This window comes from Pinus tabuliformis, chromosome 7, assembly GCF_031772625.1.
Source record: "Pinus tabuliformis cultivar Carrire ecotype Pingquan chromosome 7, CPIR1, whole genome shotgun sequence".
Lineage (NCBI taxonomy): Eukaryota > Viridiplantae > Streptophyta > Pinopsida > Pinales > Pinaceae > Pinus > Pinus tabuliformis.
The window spans coordinates 1,611,205,507-1,611,218,445 of NC_142293.1; the positions used below are offsets into that span (position 1 = coordinate 1,611,205,507).

The 12,939-nt window shown below is 37.9% G+C and overlaps 1 pseudogene; it reads right to left on the bottom strand.

The window, feature by feature from the left end:
- Positions 1-560: 560 nt before the first annotated feature.
- On the bottom strand, positions 561-12,735 carry LOC149254353 (7-deoxyloganetin glucosyltransferase pseudogene; annotated as a pseudogene).
- Positions 12,736-12,939: the final 204 nt, after the last annotated feature.

Sequence of the window (12,939 nt, forward strand, 5' to 3'; positions counted from 1 at the left end):
TACCCAGATTCCAACGACTTTTAGCAGTCCAGGCCCTCCGCGCATCGTTAGACGACTCCAAATATAAATATATATAAACCGTAGTAGCCGTTTAACCACAGAGCCCCACAGTTTACCAAGGAATAAGTCCATAAGTATTCATTTGAGGGCTACTTAAACTCATACATGGAACGGAAGTATCCTTATTTTAGCTCGTCTCTGTTCGAGCTTGAAACGAGGGTGGAAGATCACGATGCTGCCTCATTCATGAAGTAAAAATCTACGTCAGGTGGTGCTGAAACATTACAAGTTGTAGCTGAAGATGAGTTCTTTAAAGGTCTGCTTCGACCATCTGATTGCCATGTGATGTATTCTTTTGAGGAATAATTTGGTGGAGTAACTTGTCTAAGTTGCTGTTAGAAGATCCTCTCCTTCTATCAAATTCCTCACCAGCGCTGCCACTTCTTCCCTTTTCACTGTCTGTTTCAAGTGCAGTCCTATGCTCCACTCTTCGCAAACAAATTTCGCATTTGTATGTTGCTCGGTATAGAAGGGCCAGCATATCATTGGCACTCCCGCGCTTATGCTTGAGTCAGAAACCCTCCCACAGAAGGGTGGGACAGTACCTTTATCTGAGGTACCCACCCAACCAACAAACCTCTATCCTTTGTTTCTTCAATGAATTCCTTGGGCAATATGGCAGACTCGCTATGAACTATATCTTGTCGGACAACCCACAGAAAGTGTTGGTTGCTGGAAGCCAATCCCCATGCAAATTCCAGGAGTTCTTGATTAGACAAAACTGTAATGCTTCCCAAACAAACGTACATGACAGAGCATGCATTCCAAGAATCCAACCATGTGAAACAGCTATTTTCTTCTTTCCACATACTCAAATCATCCGAGGATCCATGCTTATCTTTATAATAGAATGACTGAGCGAGCAGTAGAGGACCGATGGGATATACACGGAAGTTAAGTCGGAATGCCTCTAAGACCGGGCCTTCCAGTTCTTCAAATGTGTTAACTATCAATGCAGCTGCTGATAATGTACCCTGGCCTTGAATTGTACTATGTTGAACACCCGGATACGAAACGTCTGTGATTAGGAGGAAGTTGGGTAGGTCCCTCAGCCGCAGCGGGGGCATTCCCGGGATGCAAGTGATTCTCACTTCATCAAGATATTCCTCGGTAACGCAGCTTTCATCTGTGAGACATGAAAACTATTCTATAACAATACAAAAGAAAATCCATAGAATGTTTAAAAATACGTTTGTGTACAGGAAAATAAATTGAAGGATTTTAGCTGCTTGGGATATGGAGATAATTGAGACAATTACATTTTGAATAAAGTAAACGTGAGCAGGTAGTGTAGTGCGTATATTTTCAGTTTCTAAACAACTTGTATGTGAAGTAAATATAATATTCAAAAAGTCAATTTCTATATAAATTGAATGTAATTTACATATGACATGCGTTGCCGTTGCGAATGACTCTTATATTTTTTTATCATTTCAATTCTTACCCATGTGATATAACGATTTTTATTATAATAATTTGACGCTCGAATCTAACGATTAAATCTAAATAATCTATGTATATATGGAAGGAAAAAGAATCTCATATATATATATATATATATATATATTCCAAAATATTGTTATTATTATAATAAATTTTAAAATTTTATTTTGTATTGTATATGGTTATTTTTATTTAAATGATAGATTTTGTATATAACAATTAATAGTTGATTTAATATATAAATTAAACAAAGTAAACTCAAATTTATTTTAGTTTACATATATATTTTACTCAAATTTATCATATATTTAATAATTTCTGGGGTTAATATTAATTTATTAATTAACATAATTATATTATTAAATATAATTGATATAAGTTTTAATACACCGATTATTATATAAAAGAGGGATATTGTCATATATCAATTATATTCAGTAAATTATGTGATTGTGCTAGTAAATACAATTATCAATAATTGGAACTTGTCAATGGAGTGTGAGGTTTAAGTTTTCGTTCTGCAAAATGAGATAATTCAGGTTGAAGTCTTGAAGGGCCTTAGGCCCTCACCTCATTTCAGTGCACTCCCCATATTGCCATTCCCCCTATTCATACAAAATGCATGCAGACAAGGTAGATTTTTCTGAGGACCCCCATAGAGGCCAAATCATTTAGAGATCTCCATCCCTAACCTTGCAGCCCTCGATGGACCTTGGTGTGCACTTGAATACCACTAGTTTTTCAAAGAGGAAATCGTTAGTAGGCTCTCCAAGTCAAGGATAAAGGGAGGAGTAGGAGGTATTTTCTTGAGTTTCCACCCCACCACCTAGAATAATGACCGACTCAACTCCAAATACATCAATTCCTCCGACAAGTGACAAAACTACCCCTCCCCTTTTCCTAGACTTAACTTATCAGCCAGTGACTCTTGCTTCTCCTCACTCCCCACTATATTCTACTAACTTAGTATCCTGATAGCTTAGTAGATAACCTTCATCAGACCTTCTCTTTAGTCGTTAGTCTTACAACCCATCTTCTAGTAAAAACCCTAGGTTCTTGATTCTCTCACCTCCACTTGTTGATGATCCACGAAGACAAAATAGGAAGTGCATCAAAAGATAGAATGAGGATCCTTCCCTAGTTCTACACAAGGACATGCAATGGATTGAGATTCTCAGTATGGAAAATGAGTTGGCATTCTGCTAGCAAAAGCGTGTCCATGGTTTTTCTATAAGTGTATAAAAAAAAAAAATCATCTTTTGGATGTGCCCCAAAACACTTGATATTAGATACGGGTTGGATGGGGTATCTCACAAAGACAAAAGAGGATGCACAAAGGTGCTTCAATTAAACATGGTTTGGGAGATATTGGGTACTCTATTTAAAACCCCGGACAATAGATTTTGATGTGAATTCGAAAAAAATAAAATAAATAAATTGATGCCCATCTAGGTTCAACTTCCATGGCTTCCCCTAATATTTTAGTTTTAGGAAATATTCATGGAAATTTTGAATACACTAGGTTTTCTTTACGTAGCGTAACTCACAAATCTTGAGCTAGAGGAAATGAAATCCTATCTATTGCTCAAAGCAGGGCTCACTTAGAAATCAATGCTAGAAAATAGAAATCCAATATTTGGGCTCTTAGGGAATCTATCCCTACAAAAGTTCCTAAATGAAGTTCCTCTCCTTCAATTACAAGGGACTAACCAACCCCTCATAAACGTTGGCTATGAAATGACTAATGGAGCTCCATTCCCTCACATCCTACTCTTACAGGAGTATATGGTTGAAGGAATAAAGGTCATTTCATCTCTCTAATAAATTCTCTAGTATTGATTTTTTCTTGCTTTGGATGTAATTGGGAGATTTGGGGTTAATGTCTCTAGATGAGACAATAAATGGGTTCATTTAATTTTGACCTAGTCCTTCAAATCATGACTTTCCATCATAATGCTCTCTAGAGAAAAGGAAAAAATCCTTCCTTTTCATAAATATGTCTGGTCCCTTTACAAATCATGAGTCTATTGGTCAAACATTCCTACACTCCCTTATATGGACTATGGAATTGTTATCATGGAAGGGGACCTAAATTTCACATTAGGAGTTGTTGATGTCTAGGGAAACTCTGCAATAATTGACCCGTAGATGAACTTGTTTATCTATTTGATTGAGAAAATGGGATTTTGTGACATCCTTTCAACCAAGATTTCACCCACATGGTCAAACAATAGGAAAAAAATCCTATTGAATTACCAAAATGTCGGATCATTTCATCATTTAAAGGCCCTCCATAACTCTAGCACTAGGTTTTGTTGAAGATCCATGGTTGGTGGGATTTTGATCGCTATCACATTCTCTTAAATTTAGATGTCTTCCCCTCTAAGCATATAATTCTATTCAAACTTAATCCTTCTTGGCTTGAGAACCCAATTTTTATTGAATCACTAAAATCCAACTAGACCCGCTTTTACCTTGAGTCCCAATCACCCCTTCCCAACAATAAAATCCCACCAAATCCTAGAATTGTCAAACTAATTGATGATTAAGTCGGCAAGGGAAAAAAAGAAGAAGAAGCACACAATAAACACCTAGCTAAAATTGAGGCTAAATTGAAAAATACATGTGAAAAATATACAAGAGATGACCACAATGGGCCAAAAGGAAGAGATAAAGGAATTGGAGGATTAAAGAGAAATTGCTTCGAGAAAAGGAAAACTAAAGAAGGCTAAAGAGTAGAACCATTTGGCTACATGTAGAGGATGACAACACCATGTAATTTCACAATATTTCAAAGCAAAGGATATCTATTTACACCATTTGGGAGATCAAAAACCCAGATTGGCTCCCTTGCAACCTCCTTCAAAGGTGTCAAAAGAAGGATGCAATTATTTTAGGGACATTTTTCTACTCCTCAGAGAGCCACCATACAGGAAGTACTAAATTTGATCAACCTTTTCCCCAAATTTATAAACTACGAAGGGAACATATCCTTAATGGCTAAGGTGACAAAAGAAGAGCTATAGTTTCACATATTTTCCAACGAGGAAAAACCCCAAGTCAAATGGGTGCCATATTGAGTTACACCTAGAATGTTACAACTCTATAGTAGGTGACCTTATCTCTATAATGGAATAATGAAGGACTTCATGACAAGTTATTTCCCCCTTTAGTTCCTCTTTATCCCAAACTCATACTCACCTACATTCTTTTACCTCTTTCAGATGATTTCCTTAACTCTATCTACAATATTATTTTATTGCTCATTTCCCTATATCTCAAAGACATCTTGTCTAATAACATTTCTCTAAATAAATATATATTCTTGTAAAATCATGATATTCATTATTTCATTAGCCTTTCCCAAGAAGGCCTTCGTTTTATAGACACTAAGAAACAAAGAGAGACTCTCGATAAATTTGATCTCTCAAAATATTTTGATCAGGTAAATTATATCTACCTAAAAATCCTCTTAACTCATTTAGGCTTCTGTCACTTCTTTATAACCTGGGTGATGAACTACATCAACAAAACCTGTTTTAGCTTGCTAATTAATGAAGCAACCTCTCCATTCTCCCCAATAATAAGAAGCCTTAGATAGGGCTATCCACTTTCACCCCTTTCTTCCTCGTTGCAAAAGGAGTAAGAAAAGAAATCATGGATTCAAAATCACGAGGAGATTTCAAAGGGATTGAAATATGTCAATGTTTCAAGCTCTCACCTTTATTATTTGTAGAGAATATTTTGGTTTTCTTTGAAGGGAACATATCCCACCTTGAGCCTCTAAAATACATGTTTTGGTTATTCATTAATGCTATAGGAATGAAGATAAACGATGAAAAATTTTCCATCATTGCTTGCAGGGTCGCAGAAAGGGTGAAAGCCTTTGTGGGGGAAATTTTCTCCAAAAATTGTTGAGATTTTTTTGTTTTAGATAAAATAGGAAAGAATCCCAGTGTGTGACAACAATAGATATCTGTTGCTGGATTAGCTCCAGGTTGGTGGGAGAAAATTAATGCTTCCTAAATTTGATGTGAGAGGCAGTTAGATTCTCCCTGCTATAAAAGAGGTGGTCATACGGATAGCTGGGAGTGTGAGTGTGAGAGTTTTATTGATGTAATCTCCTGTTTAATTAATAAGATTGCCGATGCCTTAGTTTGGTGGACGTAGCCCAGATTGGTTGGCTGAACCACGTTAAAAGCTGTGTCCCTGTGCATGATTTAAATTTGCTGTGTCTATATTTTATTGTTTGTTGTGCATCTGATCTCCAACAATTGGTATCAGAGCAATGTTGGAGGTGGAGCGCAGTTGATGCGTGGATCAGTGCGATTGTTTGCTGGAGGCCGAGAACCGTTTTTTGATCAGTCCGATTGTTTGATCAATGCGAGTTTTTGCTGGAGGCGCCCATTAATCAGTTCATTGCTGTGCTGTGCGTGGAATTTATTGCTGGTTTGTGCGTGCTGATTTATGCATGCTGGTGCTGGACTGCGTGCTGGATTTTTTGCGCAGAGTGATTGCTGATGACTGGTGCGTATTGCTGGTCCAATTCATTGCTGCTTGGAGTGCTGCGTATTGCTGATCTTTTCAGTGGACGACAGGAAGTCGCATGAAATGGTAATCGTTCTATTCATTTTATTATTTGTGGAGAGCTAGCTCATGATAAACTGGATAGTGTAATAATACGCAGTATGCGCAGTGTATGTGACATATAAAAATCTTTTATATGGCCATCAATGAAACTCATATTAAAATGGGTTATAAATATATATAACAAACCACAATAACGTAATGGCCAGAAAACGTATGTTAAATGGTGGAATAATATGAAAGTAGGTGAACGTATATGGTGGTATTATGAGTATTTAAGGACCAGTTTGAAGGCAGGGCTTATAGCCGGTTTCATTTCCCTTGCGGAAGGGTTAGCGGTTGGAAGAACATGTGCTCTCTTCAGAAACTATCAGTAGCCGAAAATTCTGTGTGACTTCCATAACTTAGTTGCGTAATTCGAAAATGAAATCTATATAAATTCGATATTTGGAACAGAATAGCGCGGAGCAATAACAGGCTATTGATCTATTCTAGAGTTGTGTCTATGTGGAAGAACATTTGCTCTCTGCATGAATATTGCAGATTTCTTTTGTTTGTGCCAGAAGTTAATAAAACAATTTTTTTTTTGTTTTTGGCGGTGGTCTTTAAATATTTGTAACTTGCACAGCAAATGCAAATTTTTTTATTTTTTTGGCAAAGACAAAAAAGGCATAGGCAGTTTTTTCTATTGCTGGTATTTAAAGTTGGATATTGGAGATTACTGTGTTTTTTGCTGATACAAAATGGCGAAAACTCAAAGTGCCCGTTTTCAAATAGAGAAATTTAATGGGAAAAATAATTTCGAGATCTGGAAGGTAAAGATGCACGATCTGCTGGTTCAACAAGGTGTGGCGAAAGCACTGTTGGGGAAAAACAAAAGGCCTCCTTCCATGACGGAGGATGAATGGGATGAGATGGACGATAGAGCTCTAAGCGCAATTCGGTTATGTCTGGCGGACGATGTTTTGTTCAACATTGTGTCAGAGAAAACCGCCGCAGGCCTGTGGTCGAAGCTTGAGAAGCTCTATATGACGAAATCTTTGACAAATCGGATTCTCTTGAAACGACAGCTTTATGGTTTGCGGATGAAAGAAGGTACCTCAATTACTGATCACCCGAATGTTTTTAATACCTTACTGGTGCAATTAGACAGTCTAGATGTGAAATTTGATTCAGAGGATAAGGCAATAACTCTATTGTGTTCATTGCCCGAATCATGGGATCACTTTGTTACTTCCATAAGCTTTAGTACAACAGACATCCTTGAGTTTGACGATGTTGTTGGAGCCTTGTTGGCTGAGGAGACGAGGAAGAGGTCGAATGCAGACACCTCTACATCAGAGGTAATGATGGCCAGAGGTCGCTCAAGAGAGAGACACTCCGGGGGCAAGCATAGCGACTCTCGTTCAAAGTCCAAAGGAAAGAAGACAAAGGTGAAGTGCTGGCATTGTGGCAAGGCTGGACATCTGAAAAAGGATTGCTGGAAGCGAAAGCAGGCTGCTAAAGAAGGCTCTTCGACAGAAAAGAAGGAAGCCAACACCACAGATACAGGTTCAGTATCTGGTTCAGGTATAATGATGAGGTATTATCAGTTAATGTGTCAAATCATAGTCAACATTGGTTGTTAGATTCCGGTGCATCAAACCACATGTGTATCCATAAAGAATGGTTTAAAACATATAAATCAATTGATGATGGTGTTGTGTACATGGGTAATGATGTAACATGTAATATTGTGGGAATTGGGAGCATACAACTGCAAATGTTTGATGGGACAACAAAAATATTAACTGATGTGAGGCATGTACCAGATTTAAGAAAAAATTTGATTTCATTAGGAGCACTTGATTCAAATGGATATAAAACTGTAATTCAAGGTGGAGTAATGAAAATTTACAAAGGTATTTTACTAGTTATGAAAGCTAAGAAAGTAGGAAATCTATTTCAGTTAGAAGGAGGTATAAGGTCAGATTTTGTGTCTACTGTGTCTGAACATGACAGTAGTTCCATTCACTTATGGCATCAAAGATTGGGGCATATGAGTGAAAGAGGATTAAAAATTTTGGCTGATCGCAAGTTACTTCCAAATCTAAAGTCTAGAAAGTTAGATTTCTGTAAGCATTGTCTGTTTGGAAAACAAAGTAAACAAAAGTTTAAAACAGGCAAACATACTAGTAAAGGCATACTTGATTATATCCATTCAGATGTGTGGGGTCCATCTCCTACAACTTCATATGGTGGTTCGTCTTATTTTGTATCATTCTTTGATGACTTTTCTAGAAAAGTGTGGGTCTACGTGTTGAAAAGGAAGTCTGATGTTTTTACAGTTTTCAAGCAGTTTAGAGCATTGGTAGAAAACAACACTGGTAGAACTATAAAATGTTTAAGAACTGACAATGGTGGTGAGTTTTCCTCCAAGGAGTTTGACAGCTATTGCAAGGATGTAGGGATCGAGAGACATAAGACCACGGTTTATACTCCTCAGCAGAATGGAGTTGCTGAACACATGAACAGGACTCTTCTAGAGAGAGCAAGGTGTATGCTGAGTAATGCCGGGCTGCAAAAGGAGTTGTGGACAGAAGCAGTGGCAACAGCTTGTTATGTGATAAACCGATCTCCATCAATGGCGATAGGCTGCAAGGTTCCGCAAGAGGTATGGAAAGGACACCCTTGTGATTATTCTAAACTCAGAGTGTTTGGTTGTGATGCATATGCTCTAGTGCCTAAACATCAGCGAACTAAATTAGATCCAAAGTCTAAAAGGTAAATCTTTGTTGGGTATGGTGATGGAACAAAGGGATATAGATTGTGGGATCCTACTACCCGCAAAATCATCATCAACAGAGATGTAAAGTTTAATGAATCCTCTCTTGTACAGTTATATGTAGATAGAAGATTGAAGCAGGATGATGTATTTGATTTCCAACACATTCAGTTTGACAGCATTTCTAATGATAGTCATAACGACCATAGTTCAGATTCTAGTCATGAACAGGTTTCAGAATCAGATTATGAACAGGGTTCAGATGGAGGTCATGAACAGGTCTCAGATGGCGATCATGAAGAAGTTCCTACAGATGATAGACAGCCAATTGTGGAAGCACCAGAAACATTCTTAAGGAGGTCTACAAGGATCAAACGCCCTCCAAGAAGGTATGATGATCATGTTACTTCAGTTGCTTTGATCGCTAACGATGATGAACCTTTGTGTTATCAGGAAGTTGTAGAAGGTTCAAACAGTGACAAGTGGAAAGCAGCCATGAAGGACGAAATGATGGCCTTAAGTAAGAATGGTACATGGGATCTGGTTGAGCTTCCGAAAGGCAGGAAAACTGTGGGGTGTAAATGGGTTTTCAAGCTGAAATGGGGTGTGAATGATACGGAAGACAGGTACAAAGCACGGCTGGTTGCAAAAGGGTTTTCTCAGAAAGCCGGTATTGATTTTCATGAGATTTTTTCACCAGTGGTTAAAATTGTTTCAATTAGAATTGTGTTAGCATTAGTGGCTTTGCTTGATTTAGAGTTGCAGCAGTTAGATGTTAAGACTGCATTTCTACATGGTGACTTAGATGAGGAAATATATATGGAACAACCGGAAGGGTTTGTTCACCATCGCAATGAGAAATTTGTCTGCAGGCTCAAGAAGTCATTATATGGCCTGAAGCAGTCGCCTCGGCAGTGGTATAAGAAGTTTGATTCTTTCATGTTGAGTCAGAAATATGTTAGAAGTGAATATGATCATTGTGTTTATTTTAAACAGTTGAATAATGGCATATTCATTATCTTGGTATTGTATGTTGACGATATGCTTTTAGCAAGCAAAAGCATAGAAGAAATCAACAGGTTGAAGGCTCAGATGGCAAGGACATTTGATATGAAAGATCTAGGAGCAGCAAGACAGATTTTGGGCATGGAGATTTTTAGAGACAGGAGCAATGGTAAGCTATGGCTATCACAACAAAAGTATATTGAGAAAATACTTTTGCGGTTTGGTATGAATAATGTGAAGCCTGTGTCAGTCCCTTTAGCTTCCCATTTTAAGCTTTCTTCGAGTTTATGTCCTAATACAGATGAAGAAAAGGATTATATGTCTCGAATTCCATATGCCAATGTAGTAGGGTGTTTAATGTATGCGATGGTTTGTACTTGACCAAATATTTCACATGCAGTTGGGGTTGTCAGCAGGTACATGGCAAATCCGGGTAAAGAACACTGGTCAGCAGTGAAATGGGTGCTTCGGTATCTGAGAGGCACAAGTAGTTATTGTATTTCTTACAATAAGAGTAGTGAATCTGTTTGCGGATATGTTGATTCTGATTTTGCAGGTGATTTGGATAAGAGAAGGTCAACTTCAGGATATGTCTTTACTCTTGCAGGTAGAGCTATTAGCTGGATGTCAAAGCTACAAAACATTGTTGCTTTATCAACTACTGAAGCAGAATACATTGCTGCTTCGCATGCTTGCAAAGAGGCGGTTTGGTTGAAAGGTTTGCTTGGTGAATTTGGTAGGTTACAGGACAACATCAGGTTACTTTGTGACAGTCAAAGTGCAATACATTTGGCTAAGAATCCAGCCTATCATAGTAAATCAAAGCATATTCCAATCAAGTATCATTTTGTAAGACAGGTTATCACTGAAAGGGGCGTTTCTCTTGAAAAGGTGCCTACAAAGGAAAACTGTGCGGACATGTTCACAAAACCAGTTTTGTTGGAGAAGCTACGCTGGTGTTTGGCTTCTCTTGGCTTGCAGAAAAGATAAAATAATAATAACAGGGCATCAGGCGAATTGTTGTCAAGGTGGAGATTGTTGAGATTTTTCTGTTTTACATAAAATAGGAAAGAATCCCAGTGTGTGACAACAATAGATATCTGTTGCTGGATTAGCTCCAGGTTGTTGGGAGAAAATTAATGCTTCCTAAATTTGATGTGAGAGGCAGTTAGATTCTCCCTGCTATAAAAGAGGTGGTCATACGGATAGCTGGGAGTGTGAGTGTGAGAGTTTTATTGATGTAATCTCCTATTTAATTAATAAGATTGTTGATGCCTTAGTTTGGTGGATGTAGCCCAGATTGGTTGGGTGAACCACGTTAAAAGTTGTGTCCCTGTGCATGATTTAAATTTGTTGTGTCTATATTTTATTGTTTGCTGTGCATCTGATCTCCAACAAAAATATTAATCAATTGGGACTGGATTAAAATATCCACGTTTTACTTTAAAACTTCTAAAATATCTCAAATCGGAATAGAGATGGCTTTTGGAAAATATGAAAAAGAGAGTATGAATTTGGTGCAATAAATTACGCTCAAGGGCATGAAGATTTATGTTGTGTAAATCAGTTACGGAAGATTTCCAAGTTCTTTGGGCTTCATTAACCTCATTAACCTGGATCCCTTTCGACATTCTACAAAAACTTAAACAATTTATCAAAAAAAGTTATTTCGGCAATCATGGAAGAAAAAAAATACCTTTTAAGGTACTTCTGGTTATTTCTGTACATTTGATTCCTCTATCTGAACATGTGTTGATGCCTTGTTTGAAGGGGTGACTGTCTCTCTGTTAAGTTTATTTCTTGTACGTCTTTTATTGAAACTGAAGTGAGTCCATCTACGGTTGAGTTTGTTTACTCCCAACTGATGGTTGAGAACCTAAACCCTCCATTTCCATATGTTATTACAAATCAAATATTTGAGTTTGGCATGTCAGCTACGGAACCAAAGCTGAAGAAAAAATTGTGGACCAAGTTCTTACTAGTAGAATTTGTAATCGGGTGGCAAAGTGAAAACTGGAGCGTGGTGGAACAAAAGGAATTGTGACTCACAAAAATCATTCCCACTTGTGATGCGGTTGGAACCTATTCTTGAATTCTACAACAGTCAATGAACAAACATTGACACGGTAAAAGACAGTGAATTTCCAGCTATTCTTGAATTCTGTAACAGTCAATGTATTCATGTTCCACCATTAACTCATGTATTATATTCATAGGACATGCAAGACTTAAGTAAGATTGATCACTACCCCTTGGTTGGTTGCAGGATGCACCTGATCGCTTATGTGTGGGTGTAATTAACAGGAAAAGAGACTTATAATTACTACAACAATCAACCAAGATGTTAATATTTGTTGCGTACCTTTGAGACGAAGATATCCTTTGTCCATGAGCAGAGGGACAGATAAAAAGGCCGTGAAACCGAACGCACTGGTCGGCCAGAAAGCAACTCTGGGAACATCATATTCGTCTGCAATAATCTGCGTCTTTGATAAAAGTCCATCCGACACAATAAAGGTTATTGGAGGAATGTTGGGAAGATGTCAGAGTTTCTCCATCAACTTCCCTAAATGAATATGAGCATGAATTTCCATGGAATCGAAGAGCTCCGGAAGATTTTGATTTTGACTACACCCGTGTTGGGGCGGCAGCCCGTCTGGCACAGCTTCGAATCTTATTTTCCTATTCATGAAACCTTCACGGTTTACAATTGCCCAGATTCAAAAAGGCCCCTTTGGACAAATTCGGTAATCACAAAAGTGATAGAGAACCCAGGCGGACAAAACATTGGCCAAGGTCATGAAAGGCTTTATGTGGCCCTGCAAGGGAATTGGAAATAATAGGGCATGGAGGGGAACTGATTCCGATGCTTCCATGGTGAAGGTAGTGAGAGGGCTCTGAACTCTGGAAGGAGCCCAGAGATGCGAAGAGGGATCTGAATTCTGGAAGGAGCTTTGAGATGTGGAGCTATTTATATAGTTGTGTAACACATACTCATGACAAATACATTTCAGGAAATCAATATCAAATTCTCCATAAAAACCATAATACAACCATAATCAATAATCAAGCCAATGCAA